Consider the following 20,920-nt stretch of genomic DNA (forward strand, 5'->3'; position numbering starts at 1 on the left):
TGCTGAGCAGAGACCCCGATGCGGGGCTTGATCCCAGGACCCTGAGATCGTGACCTGAGCCGAAGGCAGAGGCTTCACCCACTGAGCCACCCAGGCGCCCCTCCCCCAGTCTTTCTAGACGATGGCCCCACACCCACCTGTTTTACCTTTACCTCTGCTTCCCTTCTGATTCAAGCGTCACTTCCTTGGGGCAGCCTTCCCTGACCCTTGGTCTAGATCAGGGTTGTTTGTTAGACATTCTTACAGAGCCCTGTCTCTTCCACCAGGAATGACACGTACGTCTCTCTCTGGGACCCCAGGTCTGTGCGGGAAGGTGGGCGGAGTCTGTGGGCATCTCAGGCAATGTGGAGAATGGGATTCAGAGGTGCGTTGAGAGCTTCTGGCTGGGGGCTTGGAGCTGCAGAGCTGCATATCATGGCCACCTCCAGGTTTCCAGGGACTCCTCACATGTTGCCAACGCCACCAGCACCACAGGCTGGACTGGCCCGCGTCAGGACAGACCAGATGCTAGGGGAAGCCTGGCGTCCGGAGGGATACACCCCTGATCTGAATTACAGCTATGGCACTTATGAGCTGTGTGGTCTTGGACAAATTATTTCTCTGAGCCTCAGTTTCCCCTTTATGAAAAGGGGACGCCACTTACTCTGCAGCATTGTAAGAATGACATGAAACTGTGTTTACAAAGAGCTCACCAGAGCTTCAAATCACAGCTTCTTGAAAATAGAAGCTATTTGATGATTATTAGAATTAGCATAATCAAGGCCTCTAATAGCACGGGTTTGGAGGACTGTTTAAAAGCTAATCCCACTGGGCCACATAGCCTGGTAATCCTCAGCCACTATCTGAATGAGAGCTGACTTCACCCTCCATCAACCTTCTTCTGCATTTCCTCTCCCCTGATCCAGCCTCCCACTGCTCCCTCCTCAACCTTCCCTGTAGCCCTCCAGAAGCCCTCAGCCCCTTCAGAGGTCCTCTAATTCCTGCCTAACTGAGGACCCAGCCGCTGTCTCCAGGGCAGCTGCCATCCTCCACAACCACAGAGTGACGAGGCAGGGGCAGAGCCTCCCCGCTCTCGAAAGCCACTCCCAGATCATTATTCCTTCAGCCTCATGGAAAAATCCCTGCTCATTTAAGGCTCATGCCATCTGGTTCCTGCAATTCATTCATTCAACCAAGATTTATTGAATGTTTTTCCTCTTTCTCTCCCTTATCCTCTTTCACAAAGGATTTTGTGACTTAGAAAAGAACATGCACTATAAGATGCTTAGTACCTAGTAGGACTCTCTATCTTTGTGGATAAATGAATGCATTTAAAAATACTGCATTGATGTTCACCTATCCCTGATATCCCCTTCAAAGGTGGGTTTCACCTCACAGAAGCAGAGAAGTGGAAGGCTTCGTCTTAGACCTCCCTTGAGTTGTTCAGCGGGGAGCTGGCCTGCCATTTTCAATGTTCTTCTAAGTTCTAAAGGGGATCGCATCTCATACTGTTTGTCACCACTTGGAGCTTGGGATGTAGATACCTTAAGAAAACTTTGCTCCAAAAAAAAAAAAAAAAAAAAAAAAAGGAAAAGAAAACCTTGCTCCCTGCCCACGAACCCCAGCAGTGAGGCAGAGGTAGAGCAAGACCCCTGCTCCGTTCGTCACAGCACCTTTTTTTTTTAAATTATTTATTTATTTATTTGACAGAGGGAGATTTCAAGTAGTCAGAGAGGCAGGCAGAGAGAGAGGGAAGCAGGCTCCCTGCTGAGCAGAGAGCCCGATGCGGGCCTCAATCCCAGGACCCTGAGATCATGACCCGAGCCGAAGGCAGAGGCTTAACCCACTGAGCCACCCAGGCGCCCATCACAGCCCCTTTTTAATTCTGCCCAAGACCATCACATGAGGCTGGGCTGTCATATGTGTCTTACTTTAGTGAAGGGCAAGACAGCTTCAAAGAGTAATTATCATGCAGGAAGAGGAAATTATACCCGGACAGTAAGTAGGACTTTCCTAGAGACCAAAGAGAAAAATATCTCAAGATTCATTTTTTTTTTTTTTTGAAGGTTTTATTTGTTTGAGAGAGAGAGAGAAAACAAGCTGGGGGGGAGGGGAGGAGGGAGAGAGGGAGATGCAGATCCCCCGCCTCCTGCCACGTGGAGCTCCATCCCAGGACCCTGGGATCATGACCTGAGCAGAAAGCAGAGGCTTAACTGACTGAGACACCCAGGTGCCCCTAGTATCTCAATATTTAAATGTTAACTTTACTCTCCTGTCCTCCATTGTACAACTTCTCTCTGGACTTCCTCCTGCCTTAACTTCCCCTTGTAACCCACTTACAGAAAATCCCTTCGGCCTTCACTGGTACGGGGCAGGGCACGTCAATCTCCCCAGCTCCCTTCAGTTTCTCAAGTCAAGATAAGTGGGGCGTCACGTCTGCTGCTTCATTAAGTTGGTAATGTGAGGGAAGTTGGCAACCTACATCCCATCTTTCTAGGTGTGTTTCTTTTCTTCAAGGGCTTTCTTCTTGATATGGTATATCCATATGGGTTTCCTTAAATGTTGAACTTGCTAAACAAATGCATTCATACCCGTAGCTCAAAGACAGACGTTACTTCTTAGGTCTAACACATTCTAAAGCCATATTGAGAAAGGAAATAATTCCTTAACTGCCTCATAATTAGCAGTATGTCTTCCCTTCTCTCTGGGAACCAGTAAATCCGATTATTGTGGCAAGGGTAGAATGTCTGCTCCTTTCTTGATCCCCTTTGGGATTTGTATGAATAAGAATATGGTCATAGTCCCTTTAATGACTTCTCAATGATTTTCACACGAGAGGTTTTGATGGCTTGATTTTAGGAAGCCCCCATTACATTCTTGCCAAGAGCTAATATCAATTTGGGGAAAGAGAAAGGAGATGACCTATTCTTCCAGTAAAATAAAATTAAGAGTAAGTGTATGAAGAAACTGAGAACAAAAAACCAAAGTAGTAATCAAGACAGCGTGGTACTGGCATACCAATAAATGGAACAGAATTGGGAGTCCCAAAAGAAACCCTCATAGTTATGGTCAGTTGATTTTTGTTGGAGGTGCCAAGCCAATTTGATGGGAAACGTTAGTCTTCGCAACAAATGGTTCTGGGACAACTGGATATTCACATGCAAAAATATTAATTTACACTCTTATCTCATGCCGTACTCAAAAATTAACTCAAAATGGGCCATAGAGCTAAAACTATAAGTCTTAGAAGAAACACAGTAGTAAATAAATCTTCGTGAACTTGGGTTAAGGAGAGTTCTCAGGCATGGCACCAAAAGCATAAGTAATAAAAGAAAAAATGATACATTGGACTTCACAAAAATTAAGAAGTTTTCCATTCAAAAAACACCAAGTGAAAACCAGTTTCAGGCTAGGAGAAAATATTTGTAAATCTTACATCTGCCAAAATGGATTTGTATCCAGAATGGACCACTCAATGATAAGAAGACAAATAACTAAATTTAAAAAATGGCTTAGGGATGCCTGGGTGGCTCAGTGGGTTAAGCCTCTGCCTTCGGCTCAGGTCATGATCCCAGAGTCCTGAGATCAAGTCCTGTTTTGGGCTCCCTGCTCAGAGGGGAGCCCGCTTCTCCCTCTGCCGCCCCCCCGCTCTCCTTCTCGAGACAAATAATAAAATCTTAAAAATCTTAAAAAATAAAAATAAAAATGGGTGAAAGACATTGATATTGAATAGACATTTTGCCAAAGAAAACATATGGATGGCCAATAAGCCCGTGAAAAGATGCTCACCATTAGTTGTTAGGGAAATGGATTAAAACCACAGTGAGATCCCACCACTCACCCCCTGGAATGGTTATAATAAAAAAGACAGGCAATAACAAGTGTCGATGAGGATGTGGAGAAATGGGAACCTTCACCCATTGCTTGTGGGAATGAGAGACGGTGCAGCACTTGGCACAGGTTTGGCTGATTCCTTTTTTTTTTTTTTTTAAGATTTTATTTATTTATTTGTCAGAGAGAGAGAGAGCACAAGCAAGCAGAATGGCAGGCAGAGAGAGAAACAGGGCCCCCGCTGAGCAGATGCAGGGCTCGATCCCAGGACCCTGAGATCATGACCTGAGCTGAATGCAGAGGCTTAACCAACTGAGCCACCCGGGTGCCCCAGCTTGGCTGATTTCTAACATACATTTACCAGGTGACCCAGCAACCCTACTTGTAGCTATGAGCCCGGGAGAAACGCAAACATACGTCTGGAGAAGGACTTCCCAAGTGGAAGTCCACAGTAGCAGTGTTCCCCATAGCCCCCAAAGCCGACGCAACTCAAATGTTTTATCAGTTGGTGAAAGGATAAACCAAATGTGGTGTATGTGTATAGTAGAATACTATTTGGCAATAAAAAGGAAGGGAGTACTGATGGATTCTACAGATGAACTTCAGAAACATTATGTTCAGTGAAAGAAGCCAAACACAAAAACTCACATACGATAGGATTCCATTTATATAAAATGCCCAGAAAAAGCACATCTACAGAAACAGAAAGTAGATTAGTGGTTGCCTGTGGGAATATGGAGTGACTAGAAATGAGCACAAGGATTCTTTTTGGGGTGATGGAGACATGTGTGGGATAGTGTCTCCACTCTGTAAATGTACTAACAATCACTGAAGGAGATGCTAAAAACAAAGCAGACAAGTGTAAAAGACGACAGGGTAGGAAAGGGACCGCTGGAACTCAGGGTGATCTTGGTACCCACGGCAGGGTCTGAAGTTGGCTGAGCTTCCTGACAGCCGAAGGAAAAAGGAAACATCACTGAGTAGGTAATTCATAGAAAACAAAACAAAACAACCAAGTAGTTAAAGAGCAGCTTTGCCTCTTCAGGTCCTTAGACCCGAGGAAAAAATATCTCCTAGAGAGAGGACGGCATATGAGCGAGTGAACACCCCAACCTCTATCCTACAGTCACTGTAATTTTGAGTTGTATTTGACAGTTTCTTATTTTTTTAAAGATTTTATTTTATTTATGACAGAGAGAGATAGCAAGAGAGGGAGCATAAGCACAAGGGAGCTGGAGAGGGAAAAGCAGGGAGCCCGATGTGGGGCTCGATCCCAGGACCCTGGGATCATGACTTGAGCCGAAGGCAGATGCTTAATGACTAAGCCACCCCCAGGCACCCCTCCCTGACAGTTTCTGATGATGGCCTTCATTGTCATTGGTGGAATTAGGCTAGAGTCGTGTTGCCCAACATGGTAGCCACCAGTGGCTTGTGGCTACTTTAATTAAAATTAATTAAAATTAAAGAAAATCAGAAACTTATTTTCCTCAGTGACTCTAGCCACGTTCCAAGTGCTCGTAGCCACATTGGGCTCAAGGCTACCATATTGGACGGTGCCTCTACAGAATGTTTCTGTCACTGCAGAAAGGTCTACTGGGTAGTGTGAGGCCAGAGGGTCGTTTCATAAAAACATTACCTGCTCAGAGCTTGGAATGCTGGGGAAAGTGTGATCCTGTTCCAACCTTGGCAAGGGCAGAACTTTTTAATTTTTAAAAAACCTGATTAAAGTTGTGAGCTTAAAATTTAATGTAAATATTCAGGAAACTATGTTTCTTGTGTAGAGAAGGTGAAACTGTGGGGCATCAGGGTGGCTCAGTCAGTTATGCGTTTGCCTTCTGCTCAGGTCATGATCTCAGGGTCCTGGGATCTAGTCCCACACTGGGTTTCTTGCTCAGCAGGGAGCCTGCTTCTCCCTTTGCCAGCAGTGGCCCCCTGCTTGTGCTCTCTCTCTCTTTGACAAATAAGTAAATAAAACCTTAAAAAAAAAAAAAGGTAAAACTGTGAGGCAGCAAAAGTATTTAATTTGGCGGGGGCACCTGGGCGGTGCAGTCGGTTGCATGGCTGACTTTGGCTCAGGTCATGGTCCCGGGGTTCTGGGATCGGGCCCCACATCGGGCTCCTTGTTCAGTGGGGAACCTTGCTTCTCTCTCTGCCTGCCACTCTCCCTGCTTGGCTCTCTCTCTCTAATAAATAAATAAAATCTTTTTTCTTTAAAGGTGTTTCATTTGGTTTCAATTTAATGGCAACAAGTGGAACCCTTTTAAGATTTATTTGGAGGGGGGAGGGGCAGAGGGAGAGAGAATCCTGAAGCAGACTCCCTGCCTAATGAGGACCCTGACGTGGGGCTCGATCCCAGGCCAGAGATCCTGACCTGACCCAAAAATCAAGGGTCAGCAGCTTAACCCACTGAGCCACCCAGGTGCCCCCACTCAGAACCCTTAATCTGGGGGCGGTCCCGGTCTCTTCCTCTCTATATTCCACCTTTCTCTTCTCTCAGCCCAATCAGTCAAGGGTCAGTTCTCTGATGTAATTCTATCCAGTTTATTCACACAATGAAACATTTATTATTGAGCACCAGATAATCACTGTTCACCCCATCAGTATTTACGAGCAACACACACATCGAACGAGGGATGGGACTTTTCAATCTATTTTCATAACTGCACACACTGAGAAGGGGATGGGCAGAAAGATGGGTTGAGGGTAGGAGTGGAAATGTCATCTCAAACAATAGGACAAAATTGGACGCTGGTACGTGTCCTGGAGTGGTGGGGGACACAGAGGCCCACCAGGGACACATTTGAGGAACAACATTTGGTTAGTTTAGCCGCTTCGCTAATGACTAGGCTTTTGTTTTGCAAAGCGCCCTTTGGCTGGCTTCTAGTTTGGTTTGCAGAGTGGAATATTCAGGCTGGCAGGATTTTGATACACAGAGCAGGGAGGGCCTGAGCCAGCCTGACTGGCAGGGGCTTACCGCCAAGTGATGGGGGAAGAGAGGGAGAGTGTGGTTCTGCCTCGGGGAGAGGGGTGTTCCAGGAGCATGCGTCTGAGGGTTTCTGCTCTACAGAGACTCATGCAGCTCCCTCTCCCAGCTCTGCCAAAAACTTCTGGTCCCACTGGAGTTAGGTTTGTATCTGGGGGGATTTCATGGTATGTGACTTCAAGCAATGGTTCAAGGAAATTCACTGGTGGGAGGTGGGGGTGTCTAGTCTGAGACTTTTTTTTTTTTTTTTTTTTTCACTTAACAGGTGATGGTTCTAGGCTACATCTTGGATTAAACCTTTCTTCTCAAGCTCCGGAGGAGAAGAAGCGCGCTCTGACTGCCAAGCTTGCAGATTTTAAAAGCACAAAGAAATGAAGATTGATCAAGCCTGAGCTGTAATGAAATTTGGAATTCCATCTCAAAGTCAGGGGGAAATTGTGGAAACCACTCTGAGATAGAGATAACGGCGGCGGTACCAGGTCCCCTTTGGGCCCCTAGCTGCCTTCCTGAAGCATGGGACATTCAAAGACCAGAGCGACAAAATGGCCATGTGGCCACGTGACTCCGAATGGAGCGTCAACAGCTCTTTCTGGGTAATGGCACACAGGCCGGATGCCAAGAGGATGTGGATGCTGGTAGTATGGAGGTTAGTCTTTCTTTCATGTAGATGCTTGAACCAGTGACCCCAGCCCCAACCCCGCCCCCCCTCACCAGGTGTGAACCCAGCAGGGACCAAACAACTGACAGGTTTTACCGAGTCCCAGGAGGCAGGCTCTAGCAGGAGGGGAGGGAAGGGTTGTACGGACACAAAAAGGTGGAGCGGAAGCAGAGAGTAGGAGAGTTTGAAAGAAAACTTTTCCTCCTAGTGTGGAGCGGGTGGGCCGATTAGGTGCAGGGAGAACCTGCATGAAAAGCCCCCCATGGGACGCCTGGGTGGCTCAGTCGGTTAAGTGTCTGCCCTCAGCTTAGGTCATGATCTCAGGGTCCTGGGATAAAGCCCTGCATTAGACTCCTCACTCAGTGGGGAGCCTACTTCTCCCTCTCCCTCTGCCTGTTGCTCCCCCTGCTTCTGCTCACTCGCTCTCTCTCTCTCTGACAAATAAAAAAAAAAAAATCTTCAGAAAAAAAAAAAAAAGAAAAAGAAAATCCCCTCGCTTACATAGGTGCTGTTAGGGGTCAGCCATCCCCAAAACAGTTCTCTGGATGCTCTTGTAGAACTTGGAAGAAAAGCTCGAAGTCAGACGTCAACCATGATTTTGTACATTTTTCTGCACTTTGGGTATGTGTGTTTCTGGCCAGTAGTACAGTTATTTACAATAAACAGTGCTTTCCTCTCCCTGCCATGTTTAGAGTGTAGTATTAGAGGGAAAACCACCCAGAAATGTTGACCAAAGCAGGTGTCAGCTGTGACCAGACCCAAACATCCCACTGAGCTGAGCGAGCTCTGGGATCCCTTGCGGCATCCAAGGAGCGGTGGACACTGGGCATGAGAGGGCTGGGGAAGAGAGACCAGGTGGAGGCCACAGTCATGCCTGGCTCCAGAATGGCTGGAAGTGTAATTCTAGAACCACACAGCCATGGACGTCGTGGATGGGAGGCAGCCCGTGCAGGGAGCTGGGCGAACACATTCGATCCCACCAAACCATGAACAGTCGCTGCAAAGTCATCACAGAAGAAACATGTGATGACTCCCTACCATTCCCCAAGACCCATCCTTCTCTGGCTGTGTCAAAAAAGATCGGAGAATTAGTTGTCAGCTGATGGGAATCACTAACTTTGTATATTTCAAGGGGTGAGTGCTTTGACTGGCATCTGTAATGGTCAGGCGTGGAGTAGGCTTTTATTCTGTTTAGTTGGGAAGGAGAATCCAGGAACTCACATGGGGTCCTTTCTGTGAAAAAAGCTCTTAATCCATACAGGTCAGGGATCTGGGCAGAGATGGGGAGCTACTTGGGCTGGGCGTTCCCGCTGTGCTCTCGGGAAGTAGGTGAATGACGGCAGGATAGGGTTGGGGCCTTCCAGGGCCTCCTGTAACGTGGACTCAGGTCCAAATATCCATTTCTGCCAACCCCATCCACTCCCACTCTAACCTGTGGGCCTCAGGGGCATCCTAGAGCCCTAGGAATCAATGCTAGGTCAAGTGTCAGTGCCCAAGAATCCCTGGTGTAGCCCGGAGCCGTGAAAGAGGGCAGTGTTTGCAGAACCCCAGGGATCAGCTAGTCTGTGCTCCTCTGAGTCTGCTGACCCCTCTAGCCTAGGCTTTCCTCACCACTCCTTCTCGGAAGGTGTATTATTTAGGATCCTTCCCCCTGCACGTGGCAAAGAAAAGACAGTTGGTGTGGCCTTGGGAAAGTTGAGTCAATATATCTGTGCCTTGAACCACCTGGCTGGTTCAGTCAGTAGGACAAGAAACTCTTGATCTCGGGGTCAAGAATGACAGCCCCACATTGGGTGGAGAGAGGATTACTTACAATAAATAAATACATACATTTAAAAAGAAAAAGGAAAAAAAAACTATTGGTTTGTGGAAGTGAAAAGCCCTTTGAGAAATTACTGACCTCCATCAGTTTAAGGTGTGTATCGTGATGGTTTGGTTTACATATATTTCGAAGGGATTAACCCAATAGGTTCGGCTAAGAACCATCTTCTTGTATAGACAAAATTTTAAAAAAGAAAAAAAAGGGGTGTTGCACCTGGGTGGCTCAGTGGGTTAAGCCTCTGCCTTCAGCTCAGGTCATGATCTCAGGGTTCTGGGATTGAGCCCCACATCAGGCTCTCTGCTCAGTGGGGAGCCTGTTCCCCCCGCCCCCGCCTGCCTCTCTGCCTACTTGTGATCTCTGTCAAATAAATAAATAAAATTTTTATTAAAAAATTATTTAAAAAAAAAAGGAAGACAGTGTTCTCCTTGTGGAGAGAACTCCCAGCTCTCCTACATCGAACAGGGCTTGCCGTTGTATTGTGCTTTTAACGTGGCTGCGCTCTGATCAGTACCTGTTTGTCTTGCACAACTTGGGTGCAGGGGAAAGAACCTACAAGTACTTCTCCTAAATGCCAAGAAAATCTACCGGTTCTGTACTGCTGGTTAAATAAAACAAGACCGCTGAAGTCATCCTCAGCAGGTTAAATATTACAAGGTTGATGGAAAGTTCAATATCCTCTAACAAACGTACGATGAGTAAATACAATTTTCTACAATAAACAAGCATCACAGTCTCAAGGTTAAGGGTTATAAAACAATAAACCATTGTAGTTAGAGCAGAATATTATAGGAGAGCTTCTTGCATACAAACTACTCAATATCATCACGATGAGATACAAAATAAGAATAAATGTAATTTGAAATAAGATTTTAACTCCATATGGTTAATATTCTCCTTCTCCCTCCCTTTCTCTTTCTGTGCCTTGTACCTTTCAACTTACTCTTAATCTTTGCCACACAAAAAATTATATCTAGCCAATGTTTTGTATTCTCAAAGCCCTCTTGCCAGTAACTTCTCATTCTCTTATGATTCCTTATTTATGGTTACTGAAACCTCTGGTTTCAAAGACAATTCTAAACAAAGATGAAATAGGAGACTGGGGGACTTAAAATATTTTATTTCCTCAAAGGATAGATGCTCTAAAATGGTTGGGGCCAGAGGCTCAAATCATAGTGACCAGAGTTCTCTCTTTTCTGTCTGTTCATCTCTCAGTTCTATTTAATCTCTGGTTGGATTGGCCTATTGGCCTCATTCTCTTCTGTTGTAAACTTTTTCCTTCCCTTGGGACAATGAAATGACCACAGGGAGCTCCAGCTGGTGTTCTCTGGGAATGGAGAGCCTTCTCTTCATGGGTCTGACAGAAAACTCCCGGGGAAGAACCAGGTTGGCCGAGCTCTGCGTGCTCCCTCCCATCCCTGACCTGATCACTAAGGCTGGAGAAATGGCATGATCTGTAGGCCTGTGTCGCATACCCACCTTTGGGCTCCGGAGGTGGGGACTGAGTGGCGATCCGTGCCATCTAAACCACAGGAAATGAAGGAGGGATGGTTCTCTGAAGGGAAGGAGACAACGCAAACCACCTTGGTCTAGGATGAAAGGATGAAAGTTGTTATAGTAGGTCAGTGGGGAGAATAAAATGATGATATTTGCTCATCAAAGCCCATCTGGCAGTGAGGCCCGGACTACAGAGTTAACAGACGATAGAGTTTTTAATGCTGGAGTGGATTATCGAGAATATACTTAAGGAATGTGAATATGGAGCCCCCCACCAAAGTGGGTTGCTACCGGCCTCACTTCCTAGGGTTGAATCAGATATTAGAGGGAAGGCCGGATTAAGTCCAGTGTTGTTATCATAGCTCTGAAGGTGCAGCTGCTGCGTTACAAAGGTCACCTCCTCGGGTCGCAAGAACCATCTTTAATGAGGCCAACTGGAATGGCAGAAGGGTCTGGAAAAGAGCCTTGACTGACAGCCTGGGGCAACCCTCTGCAGCTTTCCTTGCAACCTTGAATTACGTGACCTACGTCTGCCTCCCAGCCCCAGATGGAGGTGGGGGACGAGTCAGGAACTTTACCAGGAAGCGCGCGGTTGTTGACAGTGAAGGGGAAAAGTGGGTCCTTTTGGCAGGAGGGATACAGAACTCTTCTAGTGGCCTGAACGTCCTACTCTAAGGAGGACAGAGACCGCCCCAATTAGTGGGTAGCACACAGGATTCCATGAGCTTCTTAAATGAAGTGTGGAAGCAGTTGGTACTGGTTCAAAACGCCTGCCCCGTAGCCCTGAGGTCCACGCAGGATAATTTTGGGGCCTTGGGGAGGGAGCAGATGCTGGGGCTAATTAGAGCATGGTTCCTCCGGCCCAGGATGGCAGAGGACGTCCAAATAAAATGGGACACCTGCGCCCAGGGCTCTACGTGGACAGCACCGCTCACCCAGCAGCCTATCTGGAGATCGTGGCGCACTCTGGAAATGGTGTGCCTTGATTATTGTCTTCTGGAGCCAGACAGTCAAAATCAGGACCAGACAGTTCCTCCTGTGCCTGGGTCTCCCACCAGGGATCAAGAAGCTTCCTTTGCGGCAGGGATGTGGCAGGAGAGGTTCACCGTTTATGTGTTTCCCGTTTTTAGGCATCCGGGCCAAGAAGTTGTGAGGTTTTGAGGATGGTCTTGCTGGCAGAGTTGTGATGGCAAGGCGAGGATTGATCCCCCCAAGGGACCCCAAGCCAAGGGATTTCACAGAACTTTATGAAACGTGCGTGGACTGTTCCATCCAGATCAAAAGCAGCCGTGGTGCTGGTCTAGGGCCACTCCAGTCCCCACAGTTCCTTGGGGATGGCACCACGGACTGTGTCCTTCTCTATCATGACCATTGTCTCCGAGCCACAGCCACTATCGATCTCACTCTGGGTTTGACAACAAGGGGACACACAGGGACAGTCTCACTCCGTATGCCACCAGGCTAAAGGGTCCCCTCCAGGTGGCTGAGAGTTCGTCGCTGTGGCAGCTCGCTAGAACACCGCTCGGAAGACAAGATCAGAGCCTGGAGAGCGGACATCTGTTGTTCTGGCCTGCTTGGAAGCCATCTCTCCTCCTGCGGACCACACTCTGAGCGGCACTTGGAGAGCCACGCCTCAGCCCCTCTGTCTCCACAGCTTGGGGGCCAGGGCTGAGGGGAACCGACAACACCGTCAGGAAAAAGAGAGGTAGATTCCTGACGATCTTGTTTAAGCCAGGGCTTAGCAGAGTTTTTCTATAAAGGGTCAGGAGCCAATATTTTCAGCTTTGCGGACTGTACGGGCTCTGTTGCAACTCCTCCGCTCTGCGGTTGCTCGCTGAGAGCAGCCACAGGCAATGTGTACCAGATCAACACGGCTGCGTCTCAATAAAAAGTTATTTTTAAGGCAAGTGATAGGCTAGCCATGACTTACGATCTGTAGTTGACCAGCCTTTTGTTCATGATCCTGGATCCAGCCGATCCTGAACTGACTGTGACTTTTCAGTTCTTAAACCAGTACGTTCCCCTTCTACGCAAAGCAATTTGAGCTGATGTTCTTGTCAACACAATAGAGAGGTTTCTTGCTCATTCACCACGTAGAGAACCAGGGCTGCAGACTGGAGATTGGATTTCTTGATGGATCTGGTGGCCCCAGGGAGCCAAGAGACTGTTTAGCAGTAAAGGACCCCCCCCCCCCATCAGAGGGGGCACTGCTCAGGATCCCTGACAGGTTATAACACGCAGCCGGAGGCCAGAGCTCTTAAGATTATCCATTCACTCAAGTTTCTACCCTGGAGGGACACAGACCCTAAACCCCCGTAGCCTGCTCAAGAGGAAATGCTGCAGTGAAGCCAAGGAAAAGCCAGCCTCCCCTTGACAGGACAACGTGGGGAGACAGATGGTGAGGGGGTTGCCTGGTGACCCTTTGGAATGGGAGTCCAGTGATGCCTTGATCCCAGGCCAGGGTGAAACACTCATGACTGTCCATGGGGCTATGGCCAGCCCTCTCTACAGCACTCCATCTGGAGACAGCAGAGGATAAGGAGAAAGAAAAGAGGACCACGGAGGGAAGGTGGCAAGAGGAACAGAGGGGGCACAGGGGAATCCACCAGTCACTCGGTTGATGGATTAGAGGATGGCTTTATCCAAGACAGACCCCACTTGTCTAGTGGGTGCCTGCTCTGTGGGGCTCCCCTTAATACCCTTCGTGTAGAAGGGGTCCGTGTGCCTCCATTATAAGGAAGTAGGAAACTCCAGCCTGGACGGACTTATAATTCCTTAAGGGGTTGGGTCTTTTCCTGGAGGAAGGAAGAGTTGGGAGGAAATACACCTGGACTAGTTTGGGGTCCAGTCCTGCTTCACCTGCAAGTCCTGGGACTCACCAGGAATGGATCCAGCTTCTATCGGGGCTCCTGATACCCCCTTCTTCCTCAATCCCTCGCTCCAAAGGGAGGAACCAGGGACACTGCTCTGCCTCTTCCAGGCCTCCATCCCTCAGTCCAGACTCAGGGCAGGAGAGAGTGGAAGATTTTATGCCACAAAGCCCTGGACTGTTTGGAGTTGTCCCTGGAGCAGATGCGTGGGACAGGCAATGGAGCAACAAGGGACTCTGCCTCCAGGATGGGAGCTGAGTTAGCGGAGCGGCTAGAACATGCCAGAGGAGTATGGTCTCCACTCTGAAGAGTGCACTAGAAGTAATGGAAGAGGGGCTGAGGCTGGCCGGGTCAGTGCTCCGTCCACATTCCCCTGGACTGTTTTTTTGCGCACCAGCTCCCTGAGGGCCTCCCTACCCAGCAGTCTGCACTCCATCTAAGCCTGAGAACTGACCTGGGGTGGGGGCAGCCTTACCGGTGACTGCGGGGCTCCCCTGCTCCCCATCGGGACAAGCCTGGGAGTACCTACACCACCCTCCAAGCCCGCTGTGCGGTCCAGCCAAAGTTACCCTCTGTGGGACTTTGCTCAGTGTTCTGCCTCACTTGATCCCCTTCCTTGGCCTTGTTCCCATCCCACCCCACCCCCACTAGTTTCTCCTGGGAACTCTTAGATCACCTGCATACCCTTCCCCCTTTGAGGGTTTGCTTCCAAGGCTCCAGCCCAAGTGTTTGTGGGCCTGTCAGCTGGCAGTGTTGACTTAGTAACCCCAGGGTTACCCGGGGAGGGGAGGTGCTCTCACACGTGTGCACTGTCTCTGGGAACATTCCGGGTGAGCGGTTTGACAAGGGGCACAAACTCAGCTTTGAGAATCTGGGAGGGCTGCAACCAGTCAATGTAGGAATGATTTAGCCAGGCTTTCCTGGACAATTTTAGACCCTCCAGAATCTGGAGGGGCCATCTGCATTCTAGCTCTGAACAAGGAGCAAGAGAGGGCGGTTAGAATCAGGGCTGGCATCAGAGGGGGCTGCTGAAGATGTAGCTCCAGCTCTTGGCAAGTGAAGCCTGGGGATGGGGGAAGAGAGGGCCCCTCATCTGACGATGCCTCAGGCCTTGGACCTGGCTCGCCCCTGCTCCCTACTTTCTTCAGAGTGGTCCTTTGGGATTACTGGTTCTCTTGGCAGCTCTAGGTCCCACCAAAAGTCCAGCAGTCTCTGGGACAAGTCCAAACACCAGGGTTTTGTGGCTGAAAACCTCCACTCTCTCCTGCCTTGTGAACGAGACTGGACTGAGGCCGTGAAGGGCATCTTATAGTGGACCGTGCCCGTGGGAAAGGAGCATGGCAAATACTCCCTTCCTCCTGGGGACGGGGGCCTGGAGGAGGCAGAGCGGCATCCCTGGTTGCTCCCTTTGCAGTGAGGGAGTGAGGGAGGAAGAAGGGGTCCCAGGAGCCCCGGTAGAAGCTGGTGCCTGGTGAGTCCCACGACCCACAGGTTTGCCTCCCTAACTGTCTCCCAGTCCTTAGCTCCCAGGTGCCACCCAAAGGCTTTGGTTACCCTTGAGGGTCCCCTATGGGCCAGCTGGGGTCCAAGGAGAGGCCCTGGAAGGAAGAGTAGCTGAAGAGCCAGGCCGGTGCTGGAGAGCACATCCCCAAGGGAAGCTTCAGGGGTGAAGGCAAGGCTGGGGAGCAGAAAGAGGAGGGGGCTGTGGTCGGGGCTTTACCCAAAGAGCCTCTAGGACACAAGCCAATAGCACACTTACTGCACTTTTTTTTTTTTTAAGATTTTATTTATTTATTTGATGGACAGAGATTACAAGTAGGCAGAGAAGCAGGCAGAGAGAGAGAGAGAGAAAGAGAGAGAGAGAGGAGGAAGCAGGCTCCCTGCTGAGCAGAGAGCCCAATGCGGGGCTTGATCCCAGGACCCTGGGATCATGACCTGAGCCAAAGGCAGAGAATTTAACCCACTGAGCCACCCAGGGGCCCATACCTACTGCACTTTGCTGAAGACCACAAGCATCTGCCGAGCAGGAGAGGGAGAGGAGGTGAGCCCAGGCCTCCTGAGGGATGCCTGGGTGAATGACCAGCAGCTTCTGTCCGGCTAATGATGCTGGAGATTCGCAGGCTGATTTTGAGAGAGAATGGGTAAGGAGGCGGGAGCCACCATGGAGGGAGAGCAAGGAAGAGAGGCTGCAGAGAGGGGAGGGACGTGCTGCAGGCAGGAGAACTTGGGCGAGGGAGCACGTGGGGAGCATTAGCACTCCGCTGTCATCTCACAAACCCGCAGGAAAATCCAAATCATTTATTGCTGCCTTGGGAGCTGGAATTCTGTGTGTCTGGGATGCAGAAACATAGAAACACACAGGAACGGGCCTCTAGGCAGTCAGAGAAAGATCTTCTATTTGGTCCACTCACATGCCGGCGACATGATAAGCCAGTAAAAGCCAGAGAAGGTTCAAGTGGAGGCGTAAAAGAGGCCCCCGTGCTCGGAATCCCAATGAAGACCTCCTGTTTCTGCTCCTCTGTGTTCAGGACAAACATGACCCCATCCAGCCCCCGAGAGGTGGTTCACCCAGGAGAAATAGCTTTTGACTCAGAGAAGGCTTCCAGCTCTCCTCCCGCAGCATGGAGAGGGAGGGCTTTGTTGCTTTGGAGACCAACTCCAGCTGGCCGGGTCTTGCGGTGTTTCAGGGGACTAAGACCAGGGGAAAAGGGGGATTGGGGAGCCCACGTGCTAGCCCTGAATGTGATCCTAGGCCCACAAAGTAGGAAACTTCCAGAGCCATAGGGGGTTCAGGAAAAAAATGAGGGACTTGATGAGATCCCAGGAAATGCGAATGATACAGACCACTGATGAACAAAAGAGGAGTCCTCTCTCCATGTCTGTGTGAGTCTGTCCCTGCCAGGACTCTCCTCTCTGGGACCGGGTCATTGGGGGAGCAGCAGTGTCTAGGTGTGATGCTTGTGAGGGAAAAGGTGGAAAACCTGAATTTTAGCTGCCATTGGGTCCCCAGTGGTATCAAAGACCAATCAGCCTGGCCCAAGGCAGGTTACATCTTTACTGTGGGTCTGTTATTTAAGGGAAGATAGCTCTGAACAAAAAAAATATTCCTTCTTGTTGCTGACATCCGCCAAGCTTCTAGATCTGTCGTTCTCCATGCTTCACACCCAACGCACATTTCTCACCAGTTTCCTAACATCTCCTTTACTAGCCTGAAATAAATGCGTAGGTAAGATTACCTACAATATTGTAGTTTCGAATGTCTAAACTGTTCAAATGTCAAAAATGTCTAAGTAAGTCCCCAAGAGTAATATAAAGGAGAAATATAGGGAAAATGGTGCACGATGACGTATTTGTGTATCAGTACCTAAATGCTCCGGCACGACTGTCCTGAAGACACAATGAAGGGGTTAGAGGTTCGTATGTGAACATGGAATCACTGGGAGCACCAAGGCTGCAAAGGTAGTGTGTGGCACAAAGAGATCTCTGGGGGTTTTGTTCTCTGTGGTTTTCCAGACTGGTGAGCAGGTATTGGAAAATTCTGGGCAAAACCAAGGCCAACCCTCCCTCCCTCTCTCTACATAATGCTTGCTCCATTTCTGGAGGGGTTGTCCATAAGGACAGTGAAGTCACTAAGGATACTGGCAAAACTGGGGGAGTGTGGGGAGAGGTCAGTCTTCAAAAGCTGAGGAAGAGTGTGTTGACGGCCCCCCAGGAGGTGTTTGGAAAATGTGTGACTGTAGTTTTGGTTGCCTTCATCATGGACAGAGTCCTTGGCATTCAGGGGTCAGGCGCGAGGGATTTTGGTGCTCGCGAACCCAGGACAGTCCCACGCAGGGGGAAGCAGGCTATACCCTGCCCTACTTGGGACCAGCCCAGTGGACTTTCACCTAAATGGATGGCCTGTTGATAATAATCTGAACTGAGACCCTAACTCCGGGCTGCGGGAAAGTGAAGCATGCAGGGCCTTCAAGACAGTGTGGCCCTGGGGCCTGAGGCAGCCACACTGATGCAGCAAATGCTGAGGGGCACACAGCGGGGCTTTGGCCTGGGCCTGACTTTTGTTTACTTGTTTTTTTAAAAATATTTTATTTATTTATTTGAGAGAGCAAGAGAGCAAGCGCACAAGCAGGTGGGAGTGGCAGGCAGAGACAGAGAGAAAAGCACACCCCCGCTGAGCAGGGAGCCGGATGCAGGCCTCCATCCCAGGACCTGGGATCATGACCTGAGCCGAAGGCAGCCCCTTAACCGGCTGACCACCCAGGCGCCCCCTGGGCCTGACTTTTGAACACAGCCAGGCATCTGGACATCCGGGCAGCACCACTCCAGAGAAGGGCTAGCGCCTTGCGCTTGAAATCAGACCAGACCTTCTACGAACCTGGTCTTCAGGTGTGATTTCAGAGGTGCAAGGTGATTTGGCTGAGTCTGAGCAGTACTTCTCCAGGGGAGCAGCCCTTTGGGACAGAGCTCCCCAAAGTCTGAAAGAGCCATCTGAAGCCACTGTCCTCACCAGGTGGCCTTGTGCAGAGTGGGCTCAAGGTTCTCTGGGCTCCCCCATTGCCTACGCTCAGTGTGAGGACAGCACCTCCTGGAAACAGCTACCAAAGAGAACACCGAAGGAACAGGCTGAGCGCGAGAGGTGCGTGCAAAAGCACGGGCTGCAGGAAGTGAAGAATACAAGAAAACCCATCGTGTGAGAATGGGTCATTATTGCTTTCGACCTAGGAGCACATGTCTTTCTTCCTGCGGGTAACACCTACTGTTCTCTGCTAATTCCCTCCTGAACTCTGAGACACCTTGCTGCGAAGGTCCTGGTGTCCCGCCCACCTGACTTCCGCCCAGGCTTGGCCAATCAGAATGTTCCACGCTCTCCGACGCCGTGATAGGGCAGGGGAAGGCATGTGACCTAAATTGGGCCAATTACCAGTTGTCTGGGCCTCGCGGCCCTGTGCCTGGGGAGAGAAACGCTTTTCTCCCTGGGGTTGCTAAGTGGAGAATGTGTGCGTTTGGAACTGGAGGCACCTGTCTGCCCTGGCAGCATGGAGTTGATCCACCCAAGGCTGGAAAGGATGGACACACCGCGGGAAGCAGAGGGGGGCTTGCTGGGCCTGAGCGAGGCTCTCAATCCAGCCGTGCATGGTCCTGGAGCTGCCTGCAGACTTCCTGCGGGAGTGGCCTCAGGAATCCACGCTCCTGCCCCTTTGGTTGCTACGGCTAGAGCTGGATGGTAACACAGAGTCCCAGCTTCCACAAGTGGCCGTATTTCAGTTATCAAGCCTGTGCTGTGGGAGAGGCAGAATAAAACCGTTCCACCATCAATTATTTTACATAGTCATTCAAGAAGCACTATGTGGAATGCCTATTGAATTAAGCCCTGTAAGGGCGGGACCTTTGTCCTTTTGGTTCACTGATCTACCTTCAGGGTCTGGAACAGTGCCCAGCCCATAGGGAACACTCAGTAATATTTACTGAAAAAACAAAAAAACAAAAAACAAACAAAAAAAACCAACAAAAAAACAAAGGACAAATTTCCGGACATAGCAGAGAAGAAGTATGAGAGTGGAGAGTTTCCTCAGGAAGCAACATTTAAGTTGACCTCCAGAGAACACAAAGGGGTTGGCCAGGCCGCAAGGATAGAGGGACAGGATCTGTGAAGGTGGGGCTGGAGGGAGGAGGCCAGCAGGGAGGAGAGGAGGGAGCAGGGGGAGGATAGTGGGCCCTGAGGTGATGGGTGGGTTGGGGGGCGGCACTAACCGGAGGCTACAGTGGCCACACTCGGGATTTGGATCATACTCTGAGAGCAGTGGGAAGCTAGTGTTCAGAGCAGTGAACAAAGTGATCAGGGTCCACGGCCTCAAGGGTCGTAAATGAAGGTAGAGAGTGAGAAAGGAATAGGGGGTTGAGGAGGAGCGCAGAGAAGAGTTTGAAGGTTGTTGTATTGGCCCTGGAGAGGGATGACAGAGAGGAAGTCACAGCCAAGCGATATTTACAATCATTAGGAGCAAATGATCGGATGTAATATTCACAGACCCAATGGAAATGACTTCCTGTGCTGAGAAATGATGAGGTAAATACAAGCCCATGAGTTTCAGGGAAAATTAATGAAGAATTGTATGAGGGCATATCCTGGCAATGAAAAAATTATTTTTTCTAAGACGAGAGAAAAATATTGTATGGATCCACATGTTAAGTCAGGTGACAAAGGGAACACAGGCTTCGCCTCAGCAGTTCTGAACACTAGAAGACAGGAGCAATGATTGGAGCTTCGGGAATAAAAGACTGTGACACAAGAGTTCTGTACCCAAGGAACTGTCATTCACGTGCACAAATGACAGAAATACATTCCAGATTTACAGAGAAGAATGTCCAAAAGAATGTACCACTCCTGTGTTCTCTCTAAGTAAACAACTTGAAGATGCACTTCAGCTGCTCCAGAAATGAATTAAAATCAAGAGCTTGAAAGTGGGAACATTGTAATACTATAAAAGATGGGGTTGTGAGCATTAAAACCAACTAAATATATCATAAGAATTGAACAACAATAAGGATATAGATGGTTGAAATGTAAGTTGGATTTATAAACCCCATTATATTTAGAAAGTCTGAGAAGCGAGTGGGGAGAGGGCAAGACAGGCAGAGGCATGCCGAGGTCTTCATTTGAGTAGAGGAAGGGAGTTAAGAGATGCTGACTGTTCTTAACTTTTCTAATCAGAGAAATAGAGGTATGAGAATATATCTGGGGGCACCTGGGTGGTTCAGTAGGTTCAGTGACTGACTCTTGATTTTGGCTCAGGTCATGATCTCAGCTTTGCCTTGGGCTCTGCACTCAGTGGGAGTCTGCTGAAGATTCTCTCTCCCTCTACCTCTGTCTCCCCCCACCCCTGGTCATGCTCTCTCTCTCTCTTAAAAAAAAATTGAGAATATATCTGGTGATATAAAAGTCAATCACTAGTAAAATTTAAAAAATGATTGCAACGTTTAAAACCAAAGGAGGTGACAAAAGAAAACAGAACATTCTAGGGCTTTTAAAAAAAAGTAATCTATACCCAACGTGGGGCTTGAACTCCCAACCCCAAGATCAGAAGTCGCTCATTCCACCGACTGAGCCAGCCGCTTACCTCTAGAGCATTCTATATAGCAAAAGCACAAAGTAAAGGATTCCTAAGTAATAGAGATGGAATGTGAAAAAAGATTTTAAAAAATAATCCAGTGCTAGGATTTCAATAAAACAGGGGACATGAGGGATCAGGAGTGGAGCTCAGGTGTATTATGATCTTACCTTGCTT

The sequence above is a fragment of the Meles meles genome, chromosome 1 (genome assembly GCF_922984935.1).
Source record: "Meles meles chromosome 1, mMelMel3.1 paternal haplotype, whole genome shotgun sequence".
Taxonomy (NCBI): domain Eukaryota; kingdom Metazoa; phylum Chordata; class Mammalia; order Carnivora; family Mustelidae; genus Meles; species Meles meles.